The sequence below is a fragment of the Rhinoderma darwinii genome, chromosome 1 (genome assembly GCF_050947455.1).
Source record: "Rhinoderma darwinii isolate aRhiDar2 chromosome 1, aRhiDar2.hap1, whole genome shotgun sequence".
Lineage (NCBI taxonomy): Eukaryota > Metazoa > Chordata > Amphibia > Anura > Rhinodermatidae > Rhinoderma > Rhinoderma darwinii.
In genome coordinates, this window is record NC_134687.1 from 49,118,117 (window position 1) to 49,136,283 (window position 18,167).

The following is an 18,167-nucleotide window of genomic DNA, read 5'->3' on the forward strand; positions in this document are numbered from 1 at the left end:
AAAGACATGAACAATCTAGAATTTTTAGGCTAGGTTAATTTTACCAGTGAGAGATAGATTATATTTTTTTTTAAAAACAGAAAATCACATTGTCAAAATTATATATATTTATTTGCATTGTGCACAGAGAAATAAGTATTTGATCCCCTACCAACCATTAAGAGTTCAGCCTCCTCCAGACAAGTTACACGCTCCAAATCAACTTGGTGCCTGCATTAAAGACAGCTGTCTTACATGGTCACCTGTATAAAAGACTCCTGTCCACAGACTCAATTAATCAGTCTGACTCTAACCTCTACAACATGGGCAAGACCAAAGAGCTTTCTAAGGATGTCAGGGACAAGATCATAGACCTGCACAAGGCTGAAATGGGCTACAAAACCATAAGTAAGACGCTGGGTGAGAAGGAGACAACTGTTGGTGCAATAGTAAGAAAATGGAAGACATACAAAATGACTGTCAATCGACATCGATCTGGGGCTCCATGCAAAATCTCACCTCGTGGGGTATCCTTGATCCTGAGGAAGGTGAGAGCTCAGCCGAAAACTACACGGGGGGAACTTGTTAATGACCTCAAGGCAGCTGGGACCACAGTCACCAAGAAAACCATTGGTAACACATTACGCCGTAATGGATTAAAATCCTGCAGTGCCCGCAATGTCCCCCTGCTCAATAAGGCACATGTACAGGCCCGTCTGAAGTTTGCAAATGAACATCTGGATGATTCTGAGAGTGATTGGGAGAAGGTGCTGTGGTCAGATGAGACTAAAATTGAGCTCTTTGGCATTAACTCAACTCGCCGTGTTTGGAGGAAGAGAAATGCTGCCTATGACCCAAAGAACGCCGTTCCCACTGTCAAGCATGGAGGTGGAAACATTATGTATTGGGGTGTTTCTCTGCTAAGGGCACAGGACTACTTCACCGCATCAATGGGAGAATGGATGGAGCCATGTACCGTCAAATCCTGAGTGACAACCTCCTTCCCTCCAACAGGACATTAAAAATGGCTCGTGGCTGGGTCTTCCAGCACGACAATGACCCGAAACATACAGCCAAGGCAACAAAGGAGTGGCTCAAAAAGAAGCACATTTAGGTCATGAAGTGGCCTAGCCACTCTCCAGACCTTAATCCCATCGAAAACTTATGGAGGGAGCTGAAGATCCAAGTTGCCAAGCGACAGCCTCGAAATCTTAATGATTTACAGATGATCTGCAAAGAGGAGTGGGCCAAAATTCCATCTAAAATGTGTGCAAACCTCATCATCAACTACAAAAAACATCTGACTGCTGTGCTTGCCAACAAGGGTTTTGCCACCAAGTATTAAGTCTTGTTTGTCAAAGGGATCAAATACTTATTTCTCTGTGCACAATGCAAATAAATATATATAATTTTGACAATGTGATTTTCAGTTTTGTTTTTTTAATATAATCTATCTCTCACTGGTAAAATTAACCTAGCCTAAAAATTCTAGACTGTTCATGTCTTTGACAGTGGGCAAACTTACAAAATCAGCAAGGGATCAAATACTTATTTCCTTCACTGTACATAGGTCCAGCCAGAATGAAGAAATGTCATGTTCGTAAAACAAATACGCTACGCAGCACACATAACATCTGCGAACTTCATTGCGGAATTTTGACTCTCCATTGAAGTCAATGGAGAAATTCCGCAATGAGTCCGCAACAAGTCCGCTACACGTCCGCAACAACCAGTCTATGCTGCGGACACCAAATTCCGCACCGCAGCCTATGGTTCGTAGCGGAGTTTTCCGCAACGTGTACACGAACCTCCCTAAAAAGCTGTGGAAAGCAATGGAGAAACGTGTACGCTGCAGATTTTCGCAGCGGACTGACCGCAGTGGAATTCCAGAGCAATTCCGCCACGTCTGGTCATGCCCTTAGCGCACGTTCAGATGTGGCGGAATTGCTGTGGAATTCCGCTGTGGACAGTTTGTCCATTGGTTTTAATAAATTTTTAGTTAACTTCGTGCAGGCGTTGCGGAAAACTCCGCTGCGGAACATAGGCTGCGGTACAGAATTTTCAGACCGCAGCATGCACTGTCTGTTGCGGACTTGTTGCGGAATTTCCCCATTGACTTCAATGGAATTTCAAAATTACGCAATGAAATCCGCAGATGTAAAGTGTGTTGCAGATTTGCTGTATGTTGCATTGCGGATTTCTTTCAGGAACAGGATATTTCATCATTCTGATGAGGAAGAGAAAACCTCCATTTTCGCCTTGCAGGCTTATTACATGAACACAGAGCTATTATCATGGCCAGATATAGGCGAATGGATATGGAAGTGTCCACTCTTATTAACCTGGTAAGTAACTTTACATGTTTATGTCATTATTTCACTAGTTTACTTGTATGTATGATGTCTGAATAGCAGCATTTGCAGTATGTAAACATTATAACAAAGATAAACATATAACATATATAACATTATTCATAACTACAAATCAAACTTCAATATTCACTGTCTATTTGTTTTTCAGGTACATAACCGTCCCGAATTTTGGGACACCTGGAGCGCAGGGTATAGTGAGCACAACACACGGGATCAAGGCTGGACCTATGTGTGTCGAGGTCTATACCCAGACTAGGATGGAATGTTTGAAAGAGAGCAGGATTATGTGCAGCATTGATGCGGACAGTGTCTGCAGCAATTCCGCCACGTCTGAACATGCCCTTAAGCCAGGATCACGCACTCAGTTTTGATGCAGTTTTTGTTGCAGTTTTGGATTTATTTATTTTTTAGCCTAACGCAGGAGCAGACACAAGGAGATGTATCAGTCTTTTCTTTATACCTATCCTTCCTTTTGAATCCACTTCTGATTTTGGCTCAAAGAACTGATCCAAAAACTGCATTAATACTGTGTGTGTGATCCTGGCCTCAAGGGTCTTCGCTGTGTTGTAGATATCCCTAATATGGAACCCATAGAAATCTTTGGGCCTATACTAAACCTTCCTGAGAAACATAATCCCCCACATGCTGTAGTATAGCGTTATTCTCTCCTAGATGCAATGCTACAAAAATAGTATTCCTTGTAGAGACACCATACGGTGGCACACGAATTGTCTATCGCTTGGTAAGGGCCTGTTGACATCAGCATCGGGCTTCCGTCAATGGGTTCTGTTCGACCTAACCGTCTGAGGAACCGATGAACGGAAGGTAAAACGGAAACCATAGCTTCCGTTTTCATTACCATTGATTTCAATGATAATGCTTCCGTTGCAATTGTTTTCTGCTTTTTTCCATTCTGTAAGGTTTCCGTTGCTTTGGCGGAAACAATAGCGCCGACGACTACTCTATTGTTTCTGTGAAAAATTTGGAAAGCTTACTGAACGGAAACAAATGGAAACCAGTGGTAATGCAAGCGGAAGATATGGCTTTGTTTCCTCCAAAGGAAAGGTCGAACGGAACCCATGAACGGAAGCCCCACACCGATGTGAACACAACCTAATACTGCACTATAAGCCCTCCGTGTGATGTCATACAGGATTCAAACACGCATCTTTGCATTTACATAAGGCTTAATAGTGAATGCCAAGTGTGCAGGTTTACGATGAGGCCTGGGGAGATGTAATGAGTTCATCCACATTAAAGGGGTATTCCAGCTGGTTCGGTGATAAATGTTAGATTAGAGGAGTTCGACTGCTAAGACCTTTACTAATCGCTAGAACGGAGACCCTGGTCCCTTGTCAGCAATCGACTGTTTCCTTCACTCTTGTAGAGTTTGAATGGCACTGCTGTCATGCGGTTGGGGAGGACAGGGGAAATGGGATCCCCCATTCTAGTGATCGAGTGGTTGCCAGTGGTTTCACTATTATCAATCTAACATTTATCACTTATCTAAAGCACACCACCTGAAACAGTTTTTGGATCCTCAAATTTACAATTAAAAAGTTGAACAGTATTTTACAGTCTATATATAGCCATAGTGGCAATTTACTTATACTGGCATGTAAAACGCCAGTCTTAGTATGAAGCCCGCAGGAGTAAGATGAGACTTATTTATTCAGAAGCACACGACTGTTAATAAATTTATTGCGTCTTCTGCTGTCTGTGCGCCAGAAGGGTAAATCTAAGCCAGCTACGAGCTGGCGTAGATTTACCCTATTTTTCTATGCCAGTTTATGGCATAGATTATAGTAGATGTGTCGAGCTGTGGGTGGCCTCATCACTTCCACTTAACCCCACCCACATTTTCTAAACGCCATAAGCGATGTAAATGCACAATTTTTTTCAGCAATTTGCTAATTTTGTAAGCCATAAAACTAGTGTAGAACATTTGAAAAATGTCCCCCATAGTCTGCATAGAAAGTTTTTGTAACTTTTTAAATACAGTACATATTATTACTATCTTGTACATGTTGTGAGTTATAGCTTGTAATATATTCTAGAGCTGTATTCATAATTCTGCTAACAGCAGTTGGACACCTTTTACAGGCTTGCTGTCAAACTTGTTAGGTGAGCTTTAGATGTATTCAATGGGAGAATTAATTTCTCATTACTATACTATACAATGACATCTGCAAAGACGCAGCCAGTGTATCAGAATGCCAGAGTCGAGAGAATTAGAAAAGCTCCATATAAACATTGTGTCAGCTGGGAATACTTGGAGATACTACCTCCTATGCTGGCAGAATTGTGAATACAGCTCTGGACTATAATACCGGCCGTAACTCGCTTTCAGTACAAGAAGCCATTTTAAGGCGGACATATGCTTTAAGTATTGGATAAAGATGTCTACCTATAACATATGCTATCCTACACCACCTCCACATGTCTTGAATATAAGATACACATATCACATGGCAAGGGGGTCATGCTTGTTTCTTGTATATATTAACGTTTGATTTACGAGATCTTTAACGGGTAAAATGTTTCTTTCGTTCCAATGAAGAAGACCTCTGACACTTCATAATAGTCAATAGGTTCAAATCCAGTCCTCATCCCTGACACCTGAAGTATATAAAGAGCAGCGAATGAGGCGTTCTAAATACACTTATCAATAGGGTGATTATAAAGTTAGACAGATTTATTTCTAATAAAGCCAATTTTTAATTCTGTAACTTGAACCTAGTTAGAATTGGTTCTTGTTGTGTATTGCTCGAAGGGCTCACATGCCAAGTAGGCAGAAAGGCTGAAAGCAATTAAAATACCATGCTAGCTTCATAGTCACTCACTGGTTGCTATACCACCATGCTCCAGTCTGTTAATCACTCTTAAAACACATATTTATAACTCCAAAGAGGATTACAGCACTTTTTGTCGCTCAGGGCTCTGTTTCAGGCTATCAAATGCTGTTAATTTGTCTCCACATGCCAAAGCCAAACAACGGAAGAGAGAGCTTAGACTGCCAATCAGAAGGCACTGCAGGGTGTTCGGGCTGTATGCTGGTCTTTTATTACTCCGCGCTGTGGAGTTAACTAATGCTGCCTTCACTGTCTTATAGTTTTTCCCACCTTTCCATCGTATTGACAGAATTTTTTTACTATTGGTAATTACAATTCTGCTTGCTGGCCCAAATGCAATTTGTTGTTTATTTTTCTTAACTTTTATGATGCAAATAAACATTTACTGTAAGATATGTTTTGTTTGTTTGTTTCTTTATTCTAATTTTTACATTTTCTTATTACATGTTTTGTGGAACCCCTTGAAATATCCTGAATGAAGGGGTGCTTGACAAATGTGCGGACTCCTTGGATCTGCTTTCAATAACTTGAAATGTCCATGCATAAAGATAATGTTTTCGTTTTTTTAAAATTATATAATACAAATTACAAAAAGAAGAAAGCCATTATACATTATAAAAAGGAAAGAAAAAATGTATTTGTTTTAATGGTAACATTGCCATTTCAAATAGAGTAAAGGAGCACTGATCCATGCAATAGTTTCAATCATATAAAATTGTATTATGTTTTCAATGTAAAAAAAAATAGACAAAACATGAGCAAAAATTGGCAAATAGAAATAGTTTGTGTCACCCATCAGAAGCTGGAGTCCTGGAAATGTTCCAGTTAGGTATATATCTTCCTTTTTCAGTTAGATCCAGGTCTTGGTACCAGTAGCAGAGACACCATGTGTGGAGGGTCGGCGTCTGACAGCACCTGTTCGAAGTTTCGGGTGTCCGCAACAGAAAAGCAGCGATTCCGCAGCATAAATTGACATGCTGCAGATTAAAAAACCGCCACTGCAGGTCAATTAATGAAGGGTTTTTTTCGTCAGATTTTTTTACGCTGCATGTGGATGAAATTTTTTTAAATCTCATCCGCAGTATTTACACTGTGTGGGCATACCCTAATAGTGCTGGACATTGAGTAAAATGTTTATGGACTAGATCAAAGATGTACACAAAAGGAAGGTTACAGAGTCAAAACTCCCCCTTCATACCTGCCACTGCTCTTTCCCATTTGACATTTAAAAACGCGGTAATGCTGTAAAGCTAGAAATGTCAATGAGACATTACTAGCTTTGCCATCAGCCTTCAATAAAGGGCAGCACCTCTATTATGCACAATGCAAAAGAGTTCAGTTAATGCAGGAATGAGGATGTAAGTGATATCTGCTCTGTAATGGGGATGGCGGATACTATTTATGTATTGTATACATTAAATCGTCAAGATAATTCACAATTTATCTTGGATACTGTTTGGATGTATGTGGACAAAATATATTACCCTATGCACCATGTGGGTCCAGTAAATCACTGTGTGTACACTGTTTGGCTATGTATATAGTCATAAAGTATAACCACCATACTCTCTTGGAACTGTTTGGAAAGATGTGGGTACAATGTGGCACTACTGTATGTAGATACTATTTAACGTTTAGTGGACAAAGTATGGCACTGAGCAGTTTTGTATACATATATTATATGTGGAAATGAATGGCACTAACTGGGCACATTGGGTCAGATTTACTATTATGTCTTGTTCTAGAAAGTGTCAAAAAATTTGCCGCAAATTTGAACAGCTTGTCACAATTTCGATGTTTTCACTTCACTTAAAAAGGGGCCGTGGCTTAGCGGAAAATAGCCATGGCTTGTCGGAACGGGATGTGGCTTAAAATGTGTCATTGTGCGCCAAAAACGCTCCAAAAACTGTCACAAAATTCTGGCACAAAATAAGCCAAATCATAAAGTGTTATCAGGAAAAGTGTCTAACAGATCATGCAAGATGCGCCAAAATTATCATGCAGCGTGGACCACTGTGATGAATTTGGCACATTTTTTGCCTGCCGGGTCTAAGTGTACGCTGTCTATTAGACAGCATTAGTAAATGTGGGCCACTATGTATTGTCCTTGTTCTGTATGCAGTAAATGAGTGCTGTATGCCACGATCTTGGCACTGCATGGGGCTCTGGGTGTTCAATGTTTTCAGTATTTATACTACTTTTTAATATAAAGTTAATTTGCCATAATTATCGTAATGAAAATAATTATTCTCTTCTCCAATCAACATGTTTGTGTGTTTTGAACTAAAAATATAATGACAGCAGCACATCCAATCAATTTGTTGACTGTTTTCTTTCTGGAAAATTACAGTGTTGTTTAGTTGTGGTATTATGTAAAATACTGCTACAAACTGACAATAAACAGGCCGTCTAAGCCCCGGAATAATTGTAAACCGCAGATGTGTAATTATCCTAAGAATTTAATTATTCCTTTCAACGACTTATATGTTGGGTCTCTACTCCTGTCCTTGTTTTGCTGCTCAGTGTCTTAATAAACTCTGCATGTAACATTGAGGTTTCGCCCGGCTTCTCTCATGAATGTAACAGATGGAACATCTGGTCATTGAGAAATCTGATGTATTCTCCTCACGTCTGGTGGAGTCAAGTGCTCCATAAGTATATTTTCTATGGCTTTCTCCTAGGGAAAAAACTGTTTTCATATGAGAAATACTAATATTTAAGAAAATAATGATATAGAATAGTGATTACTGCATAGTACTGATGGCTAAAGCAAACGATCGCTCATATGGTGCAGGAGTTATGTTTAAAAAGGACTAGAATTAGCCATGAATAAGAACACAGATCGTGTTCTAAACGCGTAGGCTCTCTCATTTTTGTCATCTAGACGACCTTGTAGTGCGTTCCTTCTCCAATGTTCGTCATCTGATGTTTCTTTTTCAATAAAGTAGGAAATTTAGTTTTCATTTTAATACAACACTTCGCTGGATCCTACCTTCCTTTTTTCCATTTAAAAAGGGCTGTTACTGTAGTTCTATGACATGATATTTCTCCTTGTAAACACCAGAGCTTTCCCTTTCAGTCGTATTCGAGATGGTGAACTAAATCAAGCCAAATTATAACATTGTATATGAAAATAATTTTAAACCCATATTTCAGACCCATGCTCACAGCACAGCTGCGTGAGCAGACCCTGTACACTGACTCATGGAGCCCCATGGGTCCATATTATGAAGGCGAAGGCTGTGAATGTTCTCACCATGAGATGGTGTAGTCTACCCTAGAAACAATGCTTCTAGGTGAGAATACCTCCGTGATGTGGCGTGTGATGAGATGGCGCATTCCACAAATTTTTATATTATGAATCCTTAACAAAAAGGCTCTGTGTGCCTACATGTAAAATCAGGGGCACTTTATGGGCTTATAGCAATCTATGGGCAGAAACATACCAAATTGATCCGGAATACAGCCATGAACATGAGCAGTGCTAAATATGGAGCGAATGTTAGTCAACGTAGCTATTTACACATCAAATACGCAGCATGGTCTACCATCAATCTTATTTCCCTATAGAAATCAATGAAGACCGAAAAAGTAGGAAGCCTGTTATATTAGTCCATATTTAAATCTTTATTTGACAGATTAACAAAGGTCACTTAAGCGCTGCTCATACAATGTAATAACACTGGGCAGCGCCAGGACGTTGTTTGCGATGCAGCACTGATGACATTTAGTGCTGCTTCACATATAAGGCCCTGACACCACTCGTCATCAGGACCTTGTATGATCTGCGCTGCAGGGGACACGGAGGGGAGAAGAGGAGCGGTGAGGTCACTATATGTTTTTTTAATTTCATGGGTATTGTGGGCGGAATGGATGGTGCATATCTGCGGTCGTTACGCCACAATTGTGGCACACAGCCCGACCGAAGATGCATTTATTAGGAGTCTTTCGTCTCTTAATAAATGTGTTGCAGTGTATGCCAAATTTTCTAACTATTGAGACTGACGTATGAAACGCCAATCTTAAAAAATTTCCCAAGGTCTTTTCATTTTCACTGCCTTTTTAAAAAAATTCTGAAAACTTAAAGGAATACTGGAAACAATTTGATGTTGATGGCCTATTCTTAGGATAGGCTATTAATATCAGATCGGTGGGTGTTTGACACCCAGCACCCCACCGATCAGCTGATTGAAGGGGCTGAGGTGTTCTGCGAGCGTCCCCTTTATTGTTTACCAAGCACAGCGCCGTACGTTTAGTAGTGGTTGCGTCTGGTACTGCAGGTCAGTCTAATTCACTTAAATGGGACTGTACAGCAGTGAGCTACAATACCATTCACATTCACTACCATACATACAGAGCTGAGCTTGGCAAAAAATGAAGGGGTCACTGGTTGTGGGGTTGTAAGGGTTCGATACTCCCACCAATCTGAAATTGAAGGGCCATCTTAAGCAGAAGCCATCAATATCAAATACCCAGAAAACCGCTTTAATTCTCACATATAATATTGACTAGGCCAGAAGTTGAGGAATTTAATCCAACTGTCATAAACGGTTCAGATGTAGCAAAGTTGAGTTTGTCATTTGGTGGTAACATGATGTGCTATCTGGTTTTACATAGGGATGCAGGTAAACGTTCTGCAATATTTAAGAATTACTAAAATATTCTTACTACCTTATTCCAGGGTGAAGATAACATTAACAGAAATGAACACACCCAAAATTATTCTGCTACCGCATCCCTATGACAACGCTTCCTGTCCTGTACTTTGGTAGTCCTGTACTGTTCAAGTATGTTTATAGTCTATAACTTTTACAAATCTCTCATCAAATGCTTTTTTAAGAGAGCTTCAGAAGGTTACAAGATCGAAATGACATGAATATTCATTGACAGTTAATCTCGGTGACGTCAACCCAACTCATGCATGAAATAAAAAATATAAAACTTATAAAATCCTGGTTCCACAACTGTATTCCTCTCCATGTGAGAAGCGCCACCTGTTTCTACAAATCTATCGATTGCTCTCCCGCTCTCAACACGGACGTACAGATGGCAGGAATTCAGTTCTGTACAGATTATGAAATGAATGTGAAGGTGCTGGGATTCCTCAGAATTTCTATTTATGTTTATGTCTGTAACATCTGCAAACCCTCAGCGCTTTCCTCTACCATTCTGAGACCTCGCTGGGTTATTTACAAGAGAAGGGCCATTTGGAGTGATAAACAAAATGCTGGAAGCGAAACCATTTGACTTCATCTGGAATTTGCTTAGGAAATATGAATTTTATAAAGTTGATGCCTCAGTCTTGGAATATGTGGCTGAAATGTGAAGCCTTCAAGGACACAATGTTTTTTTTTTTGCTTTTTTTTCTTCTCCATTGTGTTCAGTTTATGAGTTTATTATTTAGCGTAAAGACTTGCATAAAACACATAGTAAAATGTTCTCATAAATGAGACTATTAATCGTGGAATGCAGGTAGCGCTGCAAAAAAAAAGGGTCACAATATTGAGGTCACCACCAGCCTTCACCATGTCACAGAAGAATTACTGTAATCGGTCACTAATGTGCCCTGATAATTGTCAGATTATCATATGCTGTGGATTATTAGTTATAGAACATTATATACCCTACTAATCTCAAAGACAAGAGCAGGGCCGGCCTTAGGGGTGTGCGACCTGTGCCATTTCACTGGGCGCATCACTCCAGCAGGTGGAAGGGGGTGCTGCGCTAGCTCCCTTCCCTTGCTTTTTTCCAAAGGACACAAATACTACTGAACACTATAGCAGAGGAGGGGGGTATCTCCCTGTTCTGCTATCTACTAGCGGCACTGTTGCTCCCTGAAGGAGCGGAATCCCCCTGTGGCCGGGGATTCCGCTCCTGGACGGAGCGCTTGATGTCTCTGTCCATATATGGACAGTGACAACAGGGGCAACTCCTGAAGCAGTATCCCCGTCCATAGCGTTGCTGGTGCGGTGATTCGGCTCCAGGAGAAGCCTCTGATGTCACTGTCCATAAATGGACCTAGACGTCAGGGGCTTCTCCTGCAGTGGAATCCCCGGTCACAGCGTTGGCAACGCTGTGGACGGGGATTCTGCTTCAGGAGTTGCCTCTGAAGTCACTGTCCATATATGCTCCTGCTCCAACGCCGTTTAACCCCTTAAATGCTGCGGTCAATAACTACCGCAGCATTTAAGTCGTTTACAGAGGGAGGGAGCTCTGTCACCCATCCGCGGCCCGCAAATACAATCGCAGGCCTTCAATGGAGTGTTATGGCAGCCAGGGCCCTAACAAAGGCCTCCAGGCCTGCCCTGGCTATATGGCCATGAGTTTTACACTGACAGGCAATAATGCTTTGGTATACTAAGTATACCAAAGCATTATATCCAGGATCAAAAGATCGCATAGTGAAGTCCCCTAGTTGGACTATAATAAGAAGTAATGAATGTTAAATAAAATGTATTAATAAAGGTTAGTTAAAAAAAAACTGTAAAAAAAAATATAATAATAATATAATAAAAAAATAATAATTTCAGTTCAAAGGTGTTTTTATTCTGCAAAAGTAGTAAAACATAAAAACCTCAACATATGATGGTATCGCTGTAATCGTCCCAACCCATAGAATAAAGGCAACATGTTATTTACGCCAGACGGTAAACTACTGGGTTTTTTTTCTATTTCCCCCCAAAAAAGTTAATAAAAGTTAATCAAAAAATCTTATGTACCCCTAAATGGTGCTATTAAAAAACACAACTAATCCCGCGCAAAAAAAAAAGTCCTCATACATCTATGTTGACGGAAACATAAAAAAGTTATAGCTCTTTAAATGCGACAACGGAAAAACGAAAAAAATAGCTTGGTCATTAAGGCCTAAAATAGGCTGGTCACTAAGTGGTTCAAGACCCCTATTTAGTAGGATACTCTGTGTAAATGTACACAGCGCATCTGCCCTGGAACAGGCAGGGAATTCTGGCCAAAAAAAAAATGCACCAAATTGTCGTTCGGAATGTCTGCTGCGGAAAACCGTGGTTAAAAAAAACAACTTATACTTGCCCCGATCTTCGTAGTCAGGCGACGCATCCCTCTGTTGTCTGTGCAGACCGGCCTACTGGGATGACGCTTTATCCTATGTGACCGTCCAGCCTATGATTGGCAGCAGAAGTCACATGGGATGAAACGTCATCCCAGGAGGCCGGCCTGGACGGAAAACAGAGAGATGCGTCGCCATGACTACAGAGACCGGGTTAGTAGAGTAAACTTTGTTGCGGGCTTTACCTCAATGGAGAAAACCCACAACAGAAAAGCAGCAATTACGAACCATACATTGACATGCTGTGGATTAAAAAACTGCACCGCAAGTCAATTATTATACAGTTTTTCAGCTGAATTTTTACGCCACATGTGAATGAGGCTTGTTCAAATCACTCTGCTACTACTGTATTATACTGCAGATTTTCTGTTGTTGATATTATCGTATTGTGTTGTATCTTCTTTGGCCTGCAGAGCCGCAGCGATTCATCATGGCAAAGATTGCTCTGGGTGTTGAGGTCGGTTTGCATAAAAATTAGCCCATGCAGACAGGATAGCTTCTCGCAGTTGCCGTTAAACTGTCATTCTGCTATAGGCATACCTCCCAACCGTGCCGGATCCAGCGGGACAGTCCCAGTTTCTCACCGCTGTCCCGCCGTCCCGGGCGGTCTGCAAAATGTCCCGCTGGGCGCTGCAGCTGTATCAAAACAGCTGATCGCTGCTGACAGGCGCCCTGCATGCCAGACGACTGCAACATCGATCAAAAGAAGGCAGGAGTCTTGCGGCGGTGTTCTCACTGGGATCGATGCCGGCACGGGAATGGACCTGTCAAGTCACCTAACCTGTCATCTGACCTCACCGGTCAGGTGACTGGACTGGTCCACACCCGGGCCGGCATCAACACCAATGAGAACGCCACCGCAAGACTCCTGCCTTCTTCTGACGGTGAGTGAAAGCAGAGCGGAGAGTGGCAGCAGTAGGGCCGGCTACCTCTTATAAGGGGGCTGTGTGTGGAGCTATCTACAGGGGGGCTGTGTGTGGAGCTATCTACAGGGGGGCTGTGTGTGGCGCTATCAACAGGGGGGCTGTATCTGGAGCTATGTACAGGGGGGCTGTATCTGGAGCTATGTACGGGGGGGGCTGTATCTGGAGCTATGTACAGGGGGGCTGTATCTGGAGCTATGTACAGGGGGGCTGTGTCTGGAGCTATGTACAGGGGGGCTGTGTCTGGCACTATGTACAAGGGGGCTGTGTGGAGCAATCTACAGGGGGGCTGGGTGTGGAGCTATCTACAGGGGGGGGTTTGGAGCTATATACAAAGGGGCTATGTGTGGAGCTATCTACAGGGGGGCTGTATCTGGAGCTATCTACAGGTGGCTCTGTCTGGCGCTATGTACAGGGGGGCTGTGGAGCAATCTACAGGGGGCTGTATCTGGAGCTATCTACAGGGGGGCTATGATTTTTCCATTGACCAGAAGCAGAGTTACACAACTGGATGTATCAATCATGTAACTCTGCTACCTGTCAATTGAAAAGTCATCAAACACAGGGTCTTCCTCTTGAATTTCATTGTTCTCAGCCTTTTGGTTTGTCCTGCAGCTGCCACCGTGATGAGCAAATGTTAAACCCAAGATAGAAAAAGTAACATAAAGACGACATAACCGGACCCATAATATCTGTGATATCCAGACAGTCTAGTACAGGCCGGACCCGGCAGAATGCCCTGGGGGGAGGCCACCATGATCAGGGATGTAGGCAGGGAAAGAGTTAAGAGAGTTAGGAGGTTAGTGGGGCGAGGCTAGGATCTTTAAGGGTGGGCAGAGAGGAAGGATGCCATTACTCTAAGCAGCACAGGAAAGCTTGTCCTGTACTACTTCAAAGATGGATTGCCGGGGTGTAGCGGGGGTAGTTCTGGGAGTGCGGTTGGTGAGGGGGGTGAGATTCGTGATTTGTTGGGATGTGTGCGTGAGCTTTTGGCGCGATGCGGGGGGGTGTTGGGTTTCCCATCTCAGGTTTCAGCGTAGGTGGCGCCGTCGGTGGGGCCTGCAGTGGTGGATAGTATGCCAGGAGGGGCTGGGGGGGTGTCTAAGGAATCGGGTGTTGCAGTGTCTGTGCAGATGGAAAAGGATGGGGCGGTGGATGATGTGAGGTTGGATGATAAAGCGAAGGGTGAGGTGTATGTATGTTTTGAGTGCCCATTAGGGGTGCATCTGAAGCTTGAAGTAAGGGGAAAAATATGGAGGGACGAATATGTTGAAATGTTTTCATTATTGCCTTTGGAGAAGTTCAATTTAGATAAAGGGAAATGGTTGGAAAGCAAAAAGGAGAAGGAAGAAAAACGTCGCTATCGCTTGATTCCTCAAACTTTTTTCAATTGGTTGCAAGCGTTTGCGATTTCAGCGAGCGTAATAGGGCAGAAGACGCCTGAACATTGTTCCGGCCTTTTCTGTTATATGGATGCTATCAAGGAGGCTCATTGAGTTTACGGCGGGCAGACGTGGCTGCGCTATGATCAGCAGTTCTAACAGTGGAAAGCCGTGTGGCCTGACATTAAATGGGATAACAAAGATATTGGGTTGTGGTTGCGGGTCATGGCTCCGGTGGGCATTGGCCAGTCCTTTCCTGGGGGTGCGGCCGGGTCAGCCAGCCGCTCATTGCCTTCTGGGGGGGGGGATCAGGTGGGGCAGGGGGAAAATCCGAGTTCTGCTGGCAGTTTAATAAGGGCTAGTGTAAATTTGGACTGGGTTGCAAGTTTAAACATAGCTGTTCATCCTGCGGCGGGATCTCTCACGGGGCCGTTAAATGCTTTCATAAGGGTAAAGGACGGGGGGCATGGGGCGCTGATCAAGGGCCTGACACCGGTGAAGTGGGAAGAAATGGAGCCCTTTCTAAATAGATTCCCTGATAGAGAAAGGGCAGTTTTGTTATTTAATGGTTTTCGGGTTGGTTTCCGTATCCCTGCCCCCGCGCATAAAGTGCCGTTTACCTTGTGTAATTTGCGTTCGGCGTTGCATTATCCGGGGGTGGTTGGGGATAAAATGCGGAAGGAGGTGTAATTGGGGCGTATGGCGGTTCCGTTTGAGTATTTCCCATTGCCGGATTTAGTCGGGTCACCGCTGGGGTTCGTGCCCAAGAAGGAGCCGAATAAGTTTCGGCTCATACATCACTTGTCTTATCCGCGGGGGCGATCGGTTAATCATGGGATTTCTCCGGAAACTTTACTCGGTGGTTTATACATCGTTTGATGCGGCGGTTGAGTGGGTGCGCCGTTATGGGGCGGGGGCTTTAATGGCGAAAACGGATATCGAGTCGGCGTTTCGCCTCCTCCTGGTGCATCCTGATAGCATACGGCTGTAAGGGTGTTATTGGGACGGGGCTTATTTTGTGGATCACTGCCTCCCTATGGAGTGTTCGATTTCCTGTGCCTATTTTGAGACTTTTAGTTCTTTCCTGGAGTGGGTGGTCTGTGATGTGGCGGGGGTCTCATCGGTGATGCATTACCTAGACGATTTCCTGTGTGTTGGTCCGGCTGGTTCTTCCGTTTGTTCTACTTTGTTAAGCATGATTTGAGTGGGTGGCGAGGAGGTTCGGTGTACCTTTGGCCCTGGAAAAAACAGAGGGGCCTAACTCCTGTCTGGTCTTTTTGGGAATCACAATTGATTCTGTGAGGATGGAGTGTCGGCTTCCGGAAGATAAACTGTCGGCTTTGCGGGCGGAGGTGGATCGGGCTAGGCATCTGCGGAAGATCTCTTTGCGCGCGTTGCAGTCCTTGTTGGGGAAGCTCAATTTTGCTTGTAGGATCATGCCCATGGGTCGGATTTTTAGCAGGCGGCTGTCGAGAGCGACGGCGGGGGTTAGTAGTTTTGTGGTAGCCCTGGCTTTTGGTTTTAAGCTCCGGGGGTACAGGGATATTACAAAAAGTTTTTTGGTTGGCCAGGTCCTGAAGGGTTATAGGAAGGGGGGACTGTTACCGCATCTTCGCCGCCAGGTGTCTTTAGTGTTCTTGGAACAGTTGTGGGGGGTGTTGGGTGAGATTTTGCTTTTCTGGTTTTGAGGTGACTCTATATAAGTGGGCGTTTTTTGGGGCCCTGAGAGTGGGGGAGCTGGTGGCACCCAGCACTAGGAGGGCTGGGGGGTTGAAGATGGAAGATGTGTTGTTGGAGGACAGGAGTGTGGAATTCTGTATTCGGCGTTCAAAGACGGATCGGGGGGGTCGGGGTAAGAGTGGTGTTGGGGGCGACTACGGGGGCCAGGATGTGCCCGGTCGCATGCTTTGCAGGGTACAGAGAGGTTTGGCCGGTGATGAGTGGGCAGTTGTTGTGTCACGTGGACTGGTCCTTTCTGTCTCGATACCAGATAACTTGAGTTTTTCGTAGGTGCTTGCGGCAGTTGGGATTGGAGGTGTCTTTGTTTTCCTCACATTCATTTCGTATTGGGGCGGCGATGGAGGCGGTGTCATGAGGGTTGGGGCGGAGGTGGTGAAGCGGATAGGTCGATGAGATTCCCGCCGTTTCCAGTTATACGTGCGCCCCCAGGTTTTATGAGGATTTTGTGTGTGAAGTTCTAAATTCCCCCCCTCCCGCCCTCCCTCTCTCCTCCTTCCTCTTCTCTAACGTCTGTGCATAGCTTTGGTTTTATTGTCCTAGGTCTCCCTTGCCGATTGGTGTGGATCATCGGAAATTCATACGTTCTTTGGGGGGGGCGGAGTGGGCCGATGTTCGTCCCGATGGGCGGCAGTTGGGTTTTCGGCTGGAGGAGGTATTGGTGCGGTGGCTGGGGAGTAGAGGGATGGTGTGGGGCCGGGTGTTGCCTGGTATGCACAGGTTTGCGCAGATGGATAGAGCTCCAGATGTCCAGGTTTTGCACGTGGGGTTAATGATTTGGGTAGTTGCCCTTTCCGGGAATTGATTCGGCACATAAAGTACGATTTACTGAGGTTGTGGTCCAGTTTCCCGGGGGTTAAAGTGGTATGGTCGGAGATTGTCCCACGGAAGGTGTGGCGGCAGGCCAGGTCGGTGGCACGGTTAAATAAGGCCCGGGTAAAGGTCAATCGGGCGGTTTCGGGTTTTGTAGTGAGGGGGCATCTTCGTGTGTCATTACGACTTCGAGCATGGCCTGGGTAATTATTGGCTAGGTGATGGCGTTCACCTGACGGCCGTGGGGATCGATCTGTGGACTCTGCGCCTGCAGAAAGGTATCGAACGGGCCCTCTTATTGGGTGGGAGCTTGCATACTTATAGGTGTCTAAGTATGATCGTGTGGCGGATTGGGGGTCCTTGGAGTTGGTGGTAAATTACGGTCGGGGGGATTCATCAGGGGTATGGTCCCTCCCTAATTTATTATGGTTGGTAGTCTGGTCAATTTGGGCTCCTGCTGGGTGGTGTCCCGGGGAGCGGTTGCGGTTTAGGTCAGCCAACTGCAGGTATGACAGTGCCCCTGAGCCAGTAGGGGAGTAAAATACGATGCAGGTGGGTTATTTCGTGACAGACTTTTGTAGCTCCAAGGACTCCCCTTCTATTGTTGTTCTTATTTGTAAATTGCTGTTCATTATGTTTGTTTGTAAATAAAATGTCTGCTGTGGCTGAATTTATCCAACCCAAGTGTCCGAGTTTGATTATAGGGGTGGGGGTCGGTAAAGGGTATGGCCACTAATGGGGGGAAGAGGGAGTGGGAAGTAACATGACCCTTATAGGAGTGTACGCACTCTACAGTCCCCTGATCAAGAGCTCGACAGTGAGAATATGCGCTTGTTATTTGCAGAAGGATCTGGTCGTGATTTGATGTGTTGATGCGGGATATTGGGCGTGGTTAGGGTGTGACTTAAAATGTCCTTCTTTTCCGAATTCAAAAGTTGGGAGGTATGGCTATAGGGTAAACAGCTGCCATGAAGGGATGAACTTGGTCAACCACAATGCTAAGGTAAGTCGTACTGTTCAAGCAA